Source organism: Aedes aegypti, chromosome 3 (assembly GCF_002204515.2).
Source record: "Aedes aegypti strain LVP_AGWG chromosome 3, AaegL5.0 Primary Assembly, whole genome shotgun sequence".
Classification (NCBI taxonomy): Eukaryota; Metazoa; Arthropoda; class Insecta; order Diptera; family Culicidae; genus Aedes; species Aedes aegypti.
In genome coordinates, this window is record NC_035109.1 from 192890992 (window position 1) to 192899372 (window position 8381).

Here is an 8381-nt window from a genome sequence, read left to right on the forward strand (position 1 = left end):
AGACCATTTGATTGGGGGCTCAGAGGAATAGATTTACGCACTCTTACACCTTTGCCTTCCCAAAAGTCACAGAATGCTGAGCTTTGAAATGGTGGCCCGTTGTCACTCTGGATTATGAGTGGCAAACCCCAGCGTTTGAAAATATCCTGTAAAGCCGCATTTGTAGCATCTGCATTCATACGATGCATTTCGATCACGGCCAAATATCGTGAATATGTATCCACAACCATGAGAAATTCTCCCGATCCAAATCCTGGAATCGAGAGAAAATCTATTTGGATTATCTCCCATGGTCCTTTTGGAAGCTCACGTGAAGCTAAAGGCACTGGAGGATTTTTGCGCGACAAAAGTACGCATGTTTCACAGTTTTTGATAAATTTTTCGGTTTCTGCGCTCATCTTTGGCCACCAAAAAAATTCTCGCATTATGCGCTTCATTGCAACTTCGCCAATGTGTCCACTATGAGCAGAAGTCATGGCCTTTTCCCTCAGTGTTTTAGGAAGAATAATCCGGTCACCCTTGCACAATAATGCTCCTAGAATGTGCATATTTTTCCTATGCGCTTCGTATTTACGCAATTCCTCGGGCCAAACATCGTGTGTTATAGCAGATCGTAGACTTTCCAACTCTTCGTCCTGTTCTGAGCAACGTTCTATTTCGCTTAGGGTGATCTCCATGCAACCCGCATCTAAAGTGCACAAAACATGCGACTCATTGTCATCCTCAAAAGCCTCCGGTTTCTGTGTGTCACGAATCAATCGCGACAGTGCATCTGCTACATTGCCTTGTCCTTCGATTCTCTCTATTGTGAAGTCATATGGCTGGAGTCTTAAGGCATATCCCTCGGCTCTTGCGAATGCTCGCTTTCCAATACGGTAGTTAGAATGATAGATGAACTCATTGGCTGTTGCATCTGTACGTACTACAAATGGCCTACCGGTTAGGTAGAACGTAAAACGCTCAATACCCCATACTACTGCCAAGGCTTCCCGGTGTGATTGTGGATAACTTTGCTCTGTTGAAGTAAGTGCCTTTGAGGCACACGCGATAATTCTTGGCGTGCCATCAGTTCCATGCTGGACCAATACAGCTCCTAGTCCTACATCGGAAAAGACTTTCTCAAGAATATTATTTAAGTCACTTTAACAAAAGTGATCTAAATAATAATAAAGCTTTAGAAGAAGCTAGACTTATGTTTGATACCCGTGTGACATTGGAACATTTCCATAAACCTGGATGTAATTTCCAGAACCCACTAAGTGTCGTCGGTGCAAGAATTGGGTTCAAGGTACCAAACATTGTCGCATAAATGCTAAATGCATGATTTGTGAAGGTTCTTTTTGCGCTTAGGACATATGTACTGTGAAAGAAGATACCAAAAAGTTTGTATGCGCAAATTGTGGGGGCAACCAGAAGTCTAACTTTTGGCATTGCACTTCGCGCAAAAGAATCGATTGAAGCAAGGGGCATTACAATACTGAAATGTTAAGTCAAGTTCGAATGCGTGGTTATATACGACGATCTTAAACTGTTGGTCCGTCTTAAAAAAGAAAGAGAAGGCAATTTCAACGCACTCGCGATCCTGTTAAGAAGAATATATGGAAGTGTCGTGTTTCTTTGAATTCATATTGATTCAATTCCCACCACACTCACTCGGTGGAAAATGAAAATGAAAATTGAGAAATTTTTAATGCAACGTGCTATCGCACCAAAAATCGTACACTGAAACATTTTTTTGTTTTTATTTTAATAATATATTAACTCAATATCATCTAATAAATTACTTATTTGATGATTGTTGTAAGACTGAACATAAACATGTTTGAAATTAAATGACCACGATGATTTACATGATTTTCCTATATTTCGACTATTTAACCAGACCTATTATGTTTCCTACATTGATTTGTATCCAACGTCGATCCTTTATTCCGTTGATGTCCGCATATAATGAATCTAAAAGAGCAAATATTAAAAAAAAAGTATGAAACAAGTTTTCAATTGTCGTTCTCAAAACACAAAAGTGAAAACTTTTCGCGTTCCAGTGTCAACACAACTGTTTTTATTTTTTCGACAGAGCTTACTTTGATTCAGATATAAAAAAAATTATAGTGTTTGCAAGAAATGTCAGGAAGGGGTGATTCAAAAATTATGGCATGCTAGCGTAAAAACCTGGATAAACGAATCTATTGCGAAACTGTCTATTGCCATCGCTCCATCTATCCCGTCGAATTCAACACAACGACACTCAACGCCAACTCACTCGCCACAACCGTTAAGCAGTGCAAGTGTATGTACGTCCGGGTGGTCGCAATCGTTATCGCACAACAGTGAAGATACGTTCCCGCTGCTGTTGACGAACATCGACAGACAAGTGTCTGAAAATGAAATCATCTGTTTGGTGTCTCAATGTCTTGGTGCTCCTGAACCCGAATGTGCGAATGTAACCAAATTGGTATCGGGTTGGAAAAATTGTAATGATCTGGATTACATCTCCTTTAAAATAGTGTTGCCTATTCGATGGAAACTATTAGCAATGACTGCTTCTACCTGGCCACGCGGAGTCATATTTCGAGAATTTGCTTACAGAAAGAAAGATCCATGGAAGCCTTTAGTAACGAGAAACGTAACAGTGTAGATAATTGTTATCTCGTGCTTTGTGTCAGCTTTATTTACAATGACTGTTTTATGTAAAATTTGTATTCTTTTCGTTTGACTTAGTTATTTTTTGCTTGTTTCGAAATGTATATGTAAGATAGTTTGTTAGTATGTTATCAGTCCAACAATTTAAACTTATGTTCAGTTTGCTGTATTGAATTTTAGTATTAGACAAATAAGTTAAACAGTCTGTACAGTTGAACTGAAGACGGTGAAATAATAAATAAATAATTTTGAATGTATGGATCCTATTCTTGGCACTTTTGATTCACTACGGCAGTGTTTTTTAAAGCTTATGAGCTCGTATTTGGCCACAATATTCGTTGTAGAGAAGTGCTTCTGTTGCAAAGTTTCAGGACCGATAAAACCCGCCATGTCAACTAGCTTCGCACCTTCTTACGGCGATTTTTGTTACGATAACTTAGAGAACTCCTCAAACTATACTCGCGCATGATCAAATTCCATCTCAAGTATTACATACAAGTCTACAAATTAATGATAGACTTCTATGCCCATGGTTTTTGAGACCCCGAATATACAGGTAGCTATATTTCTTTGAAAAACAGGATACGTATTGAACTATGAATGATGATTTTTGCAGGCAAGATGATTCAAAACATTGTTTTGATAAATTGCAAACATGCTAGTTGATCGAGGGGTCCCTACAAACAGCCAATTCAGGCTTTCTAAATTGGAGTTTGCCTTAATGGATTACTTGTTAGTTTAGTGGTATCTGAATTTTTACTGGTATAATATTATGACCACGATTTTGAGGTCCCTAGAAATCCAGCGCACCCTCTAGCTACGCTACGGTCAAAGAATAAACCTGTAACCCTTCTTGTTTATTAAATTTATTTCAGATTGTCAGTTTATATGAATGTTCACGACAACATCTGACAATTTTCCAATTGATTTTCTCTTGTGGGTGCTCGAGATTTTGTGTGCATTTTGGGAACTAATTTTTTATGGAGTTCTGTCTGATCTTTCGACCTTGACGCTTGCTCCTACGGGGGCCAGCGACGAGGGCAGGATCAAACATGTCGCGCGTCGGTCTAGTAAGTGAAAAAGTGGCGTGATCGGTTAGTTCGGTTAGAGTAAGTGAAAAGTGTCGCGATCGGTTAGTTCTGTTATATCTATCCTACATCTGACAATTTTCCAACTGATTTTCTCTTGTGGGTGCTCGAGATTTTGTGTGCATTTGGGGAACTAATTTTTTATGGAGTTCTGTCTGATCTTTCGACCTTGACGCTTGCTCCTACGGGGGCGAGCGACGGAGGCAGGATCAAACATGTCGCGCGTCGGTCTAGTAAGTGAAAAAGTGGCGTGATCAGTTAGTTCGGTTAGAGTAAGTGAAAAGTGCCACGATCGGTTAGTTCTGTCTGATCTTTCGACCTTGACGCTTGCTCCTACGGGGGCCAGCGACGAGGGCAGGATCAAACATGTCGCGCGTCGGTCTAGTAAGTGAAAAAGTGGCGTGATCAGTTAGTTCGGTTAGAGTAAGTGAAAAGTGCCACGATCGGTTAGTTCTTTTTGATCCTTTGACCTTGACGCTTGCTGCTGGGCAGTGCGTCAAGAAAGCCAAGTTTTTTTTTTCCTTTTCGGGTCGCGCGCCTTTTTTTTTCTGAGTGCTTTTATAAAGCCGAGCAAACGAGTGAGGCTGAAAGTGGATTGTGGCTGCACAGTGAAGGTTAAAGAATCAATTGGTGAGCTCGTTTCATGCTACTATTTCTAATCTATAAAATATGTATGACTGCACATTTAATCGTTACAATTGTGGGACGTAAATATGAATTTTCAACAAACTATGAATTGTTCGTCACTGTGAGTGTCGACACAAACTCTGATTCATGAATTATTTATGTTTCACATTTTTTTTTATTTTCAGAACACCCCTTTTTACCTTTATTTTTGTAATTAAAAAAAAAACTTTGAATGGTTCGACACTACAAGTGTAGACTTGCGAAAGGTTCACTTTATTCAACAAACTTTGGATGGTTCGCCACTGTAAGTGTCGGCATAAGAATAAGAGTGTTCTATGATGTTCCATCCAATCAAGTTTTTTGTTTCTTTTCAAATAAGTAAAATATAATAACACATGCTTTCGTCCTGACAGCTGTAGAAATGTTACATTTAGGTATTTGTTCAACAAACTTTGAATGGTTAGTCACCTCAAGTGTCGGCATAATTTTCCACTACATAGAAATTGTTCATATCAAATGAAAAAAATTATATTTACAAAAAAGCATGTATATATCTCACAAATCACTATTTATCATGGTCTAATCGCTTATCAAAGTGAATCCTGTGACCCAACGATCCTTCCCATTAATAAACATCCCTCCCAGTAACCTTTGTGGAGATGCAGAGGCAAACACGGTCTCCAAATAGCAAAGGTTACACATTAACATTCCTTCCCCCAATCCCACCTGACTGCAAGGACGTGGCCGGCGCCGTTATTGACCCTGTATAAATAGAGGCACTGAATTATGCACATTGAAGAAGATTATGGCCAATCCCAGCCAAACTTCTAGTTGATTCTTTGTGCATTTTCTCTGACTTCGGTCAATCACGGAATAGCAACCATTGATATGTGTAGTCAGTCTAAGCTAAGCTAAGCTAAGCTAAGCATTTGGGGAACTAATTTTTTATGCTCATTTCTATCTATTGTCACAGATAAAAAAGCTAAGAAGAGATTAATTTATACGTTTGGCATATTTTTGAGAGTAATAGTTAAACGGAACTAATCCGAAGTATAAGCTTACAAAGCAAGTTCATAACAGTCCATAATATACCCAATAAAACCAGTTTTTCGGGAAACTAAGATAGAACTTACAATTTTGGTGAGTTTTTTTTTTCGCTTGATCAGGCATATTTTGCTGAATGTAAATGTCAAAGATAAGCAATTAGGGCGGAATGAAGAGGTACAAGGTACTCCAATCTACTTTTATGTTTCTCTATTGAGATTCTGCTCAGAGGATTCGAACACATAAAAAAGAGGAATTTAAATGTCATGTGTTAATTTTAGGCAATTTGAATTTTTTTTTCATGGAATAATACCGTTTTGTCTCATATTCCGAACACATAAGACCAACAGTGACTTCAAATACATCTGATAGTCATAAACTAGCTATTATTTGTGAAAAATTTAATTTCTTCGCAAAGTCTAACTGTTAGCTGTTAGGTATGCCGATAAAAATGTTTATATAAACTTGTTTTGTATTGTTTTTACGTAACAGTAATGAACAACATTTAGATTCAAATGCCGAACATTGCGTTCATTCTGTCTCATAATCCGAACACCTTGATTCAATTTCCGAACAGCAAGAATGAATCGTTTTCAAATGACTGATTTTGCAAACGAATTTACCTAAGCTAGTTTTACTGACCTCTAGCTAGAGAATCAACACTACTCCTGAGGTATAAAATAAATTGGAAGATATAAAATTGAATTGCAATCGACTGCCATTTTCTGGTTATTTGATGACATATTTCAGCGAAACATTTCAACTCAATCGCCATACAAAAACAGAGTGTTCGAAATTTGATTCTGTTCGGAATTTGAGACAAAACTATATAGGGTAGAAGCACCGGTTTTGGCCATACTCCAGTTGTGGCATAGTGGATTATACACTGTTTTACATAGCCAATCAGCATGAAACCTTTTGTGTTCAGTAGATCACATTCATATGATAGAGCTACATTCATTTACTCTTCAGAAATGCTACAAAAATTAAGAAAAACAATTTATTTTCCTTATAATTTTAACTGCCATACATCTAATTTGGCCAGGGTACTCCTAATTTGACCACACTCATAAGAAATCAATGTGGTTGGCCAATTTAGGAACCGAAGTTATGTCTCTGGCCGAAACTGGTTTTGGTGGCCTATATAGACCAACGATATTTTCAAAGCGAAATAATGGTTTTAGCTCAGACTCGATATTTTTCACACATAATATAGATTGAAAGCATGCATTTAACATGTTTGTAGAATAAATAAGGCTTCCCATGCAATGTTTTTTTACATTTTCTCTTAGGCTGGCCAAAACCGGTGCTTTTACCCTATGGCTCAAACTTTTGCCCGGCTGATTCGAACTTTTGCCATTTGGGCAAATAATGGTTTCCAAACATTTATGCAAAAACTAATACACCTAATAGCATCCATACGATAAGCCTAGCTACTTCATTATATCTTCTTCTTATTCTTGTAATTACGTCCTCACTGGGACAGAGCCTGCTTCTCAGCTTAGTGTTCTTATAAGCACTACACAGTTATTAATCAAGAGCTTTCTTTGCCAAAGTTGCCATTTTTGCATTCGTATATCGTGTTGCAGGAACGATGAAAGTCTATGCCCCGGGAAGTAAAGGAAATTTCCATTACGAAAAGATCCTGGACCGATCGGGAATCGAACCCAAATACGTTCTGCATGGATTTGCTTTGTAGTCGTGGACTCTAACCACTCGGCTAGGGAAGGCCTCTTACGCACTTATATAATAAAAATGATAATATTTCATTTTTATTTTGTTCCATGCAATGAAAATCCGACCAAAAATTAAAATATTTACTTCTAAAAACGATAAACAGTAATTTTATAGTCAACTTTTCCAAACCTTTATCGCATTCTTTATTTTTTGGCGTAAATGTCTTTCACTTAAGTAGCCATGACGACTAAAAAATTTGTTTGGAATTGAGCTAGAAACCATAAAACAAACTTTAGACAGACTTGAACATTTGCTTCATCATACTCTACTAGAATTGCAACAATTTCTAGGAAAATACATCTTTCCATAATTTCATCCCACTTATCCGCCTGCATTCACACAACACGCATGATATTTATCGTTCGTGGAAGGTAAATAGCCACGAAAGAAAAAAGGACAGACACACACCACCCACTGTTTAGCACTGTGTGTCACCACTTGTAACATTCGCTGACCACTCTCATTCTTATCATGAAACAGAGGCGAAAATTTTCCATTTTCCGTGCTATGTTTGCAATCAAAGGGATGTTCGGTGATCCAATAGACTATAATTAAGCTGTTTAAGTTTGTATTGCCAGAAAATATGAAAGCTTTTACCAATTTTATGCAAAATTCGAACGGCAGGATACCGCTGTAGTAAATGAGAGTTGCTGCCCTTCAACGCTCTCTCGTCAAGTAGGGGGACATGGGGCAAGAAGGACACCCGGGGCAAGAGTGCCACCTCTAATTTCACGTAGTTCAAATCAATTATTTGATGTTTAACGCAGGATAAGTATAAATTGAGTACTAATTGAGGGTTGTGTAAATATTACAGTTAAAAATGTTAAGTACAAAAAAATAGAAAAATGTCTTTTACTTACCAACGCAAAATATGCGAAATATTATAAGAATGTAAGGCTGGAAAACAAGGTTTGACTCCCAATAAATACAAAACATATTGATTTTTCCGCACAGTACCCGGGCAGAGGTGAATTACAAAATAATAACTATACAATAGCTGATTATGATTTGAGATCTGGTTGTGATATTATATTGATTTCTTAATTTTTCAGCATATCTTGTCAAGATCATTTTTTGATGCCATATCTCATTTTAATGTTCATCTGACTTTTATAGATTTTATCATCCTGAGATAGTTCAACTCTACAGTAAAAACCATTTACGATACATTTTTTCTTGTTTTTATTCATATACATGGTGCAACATGACTAGGGCTAATCTACTTGCGTGCGAGTTTTACAT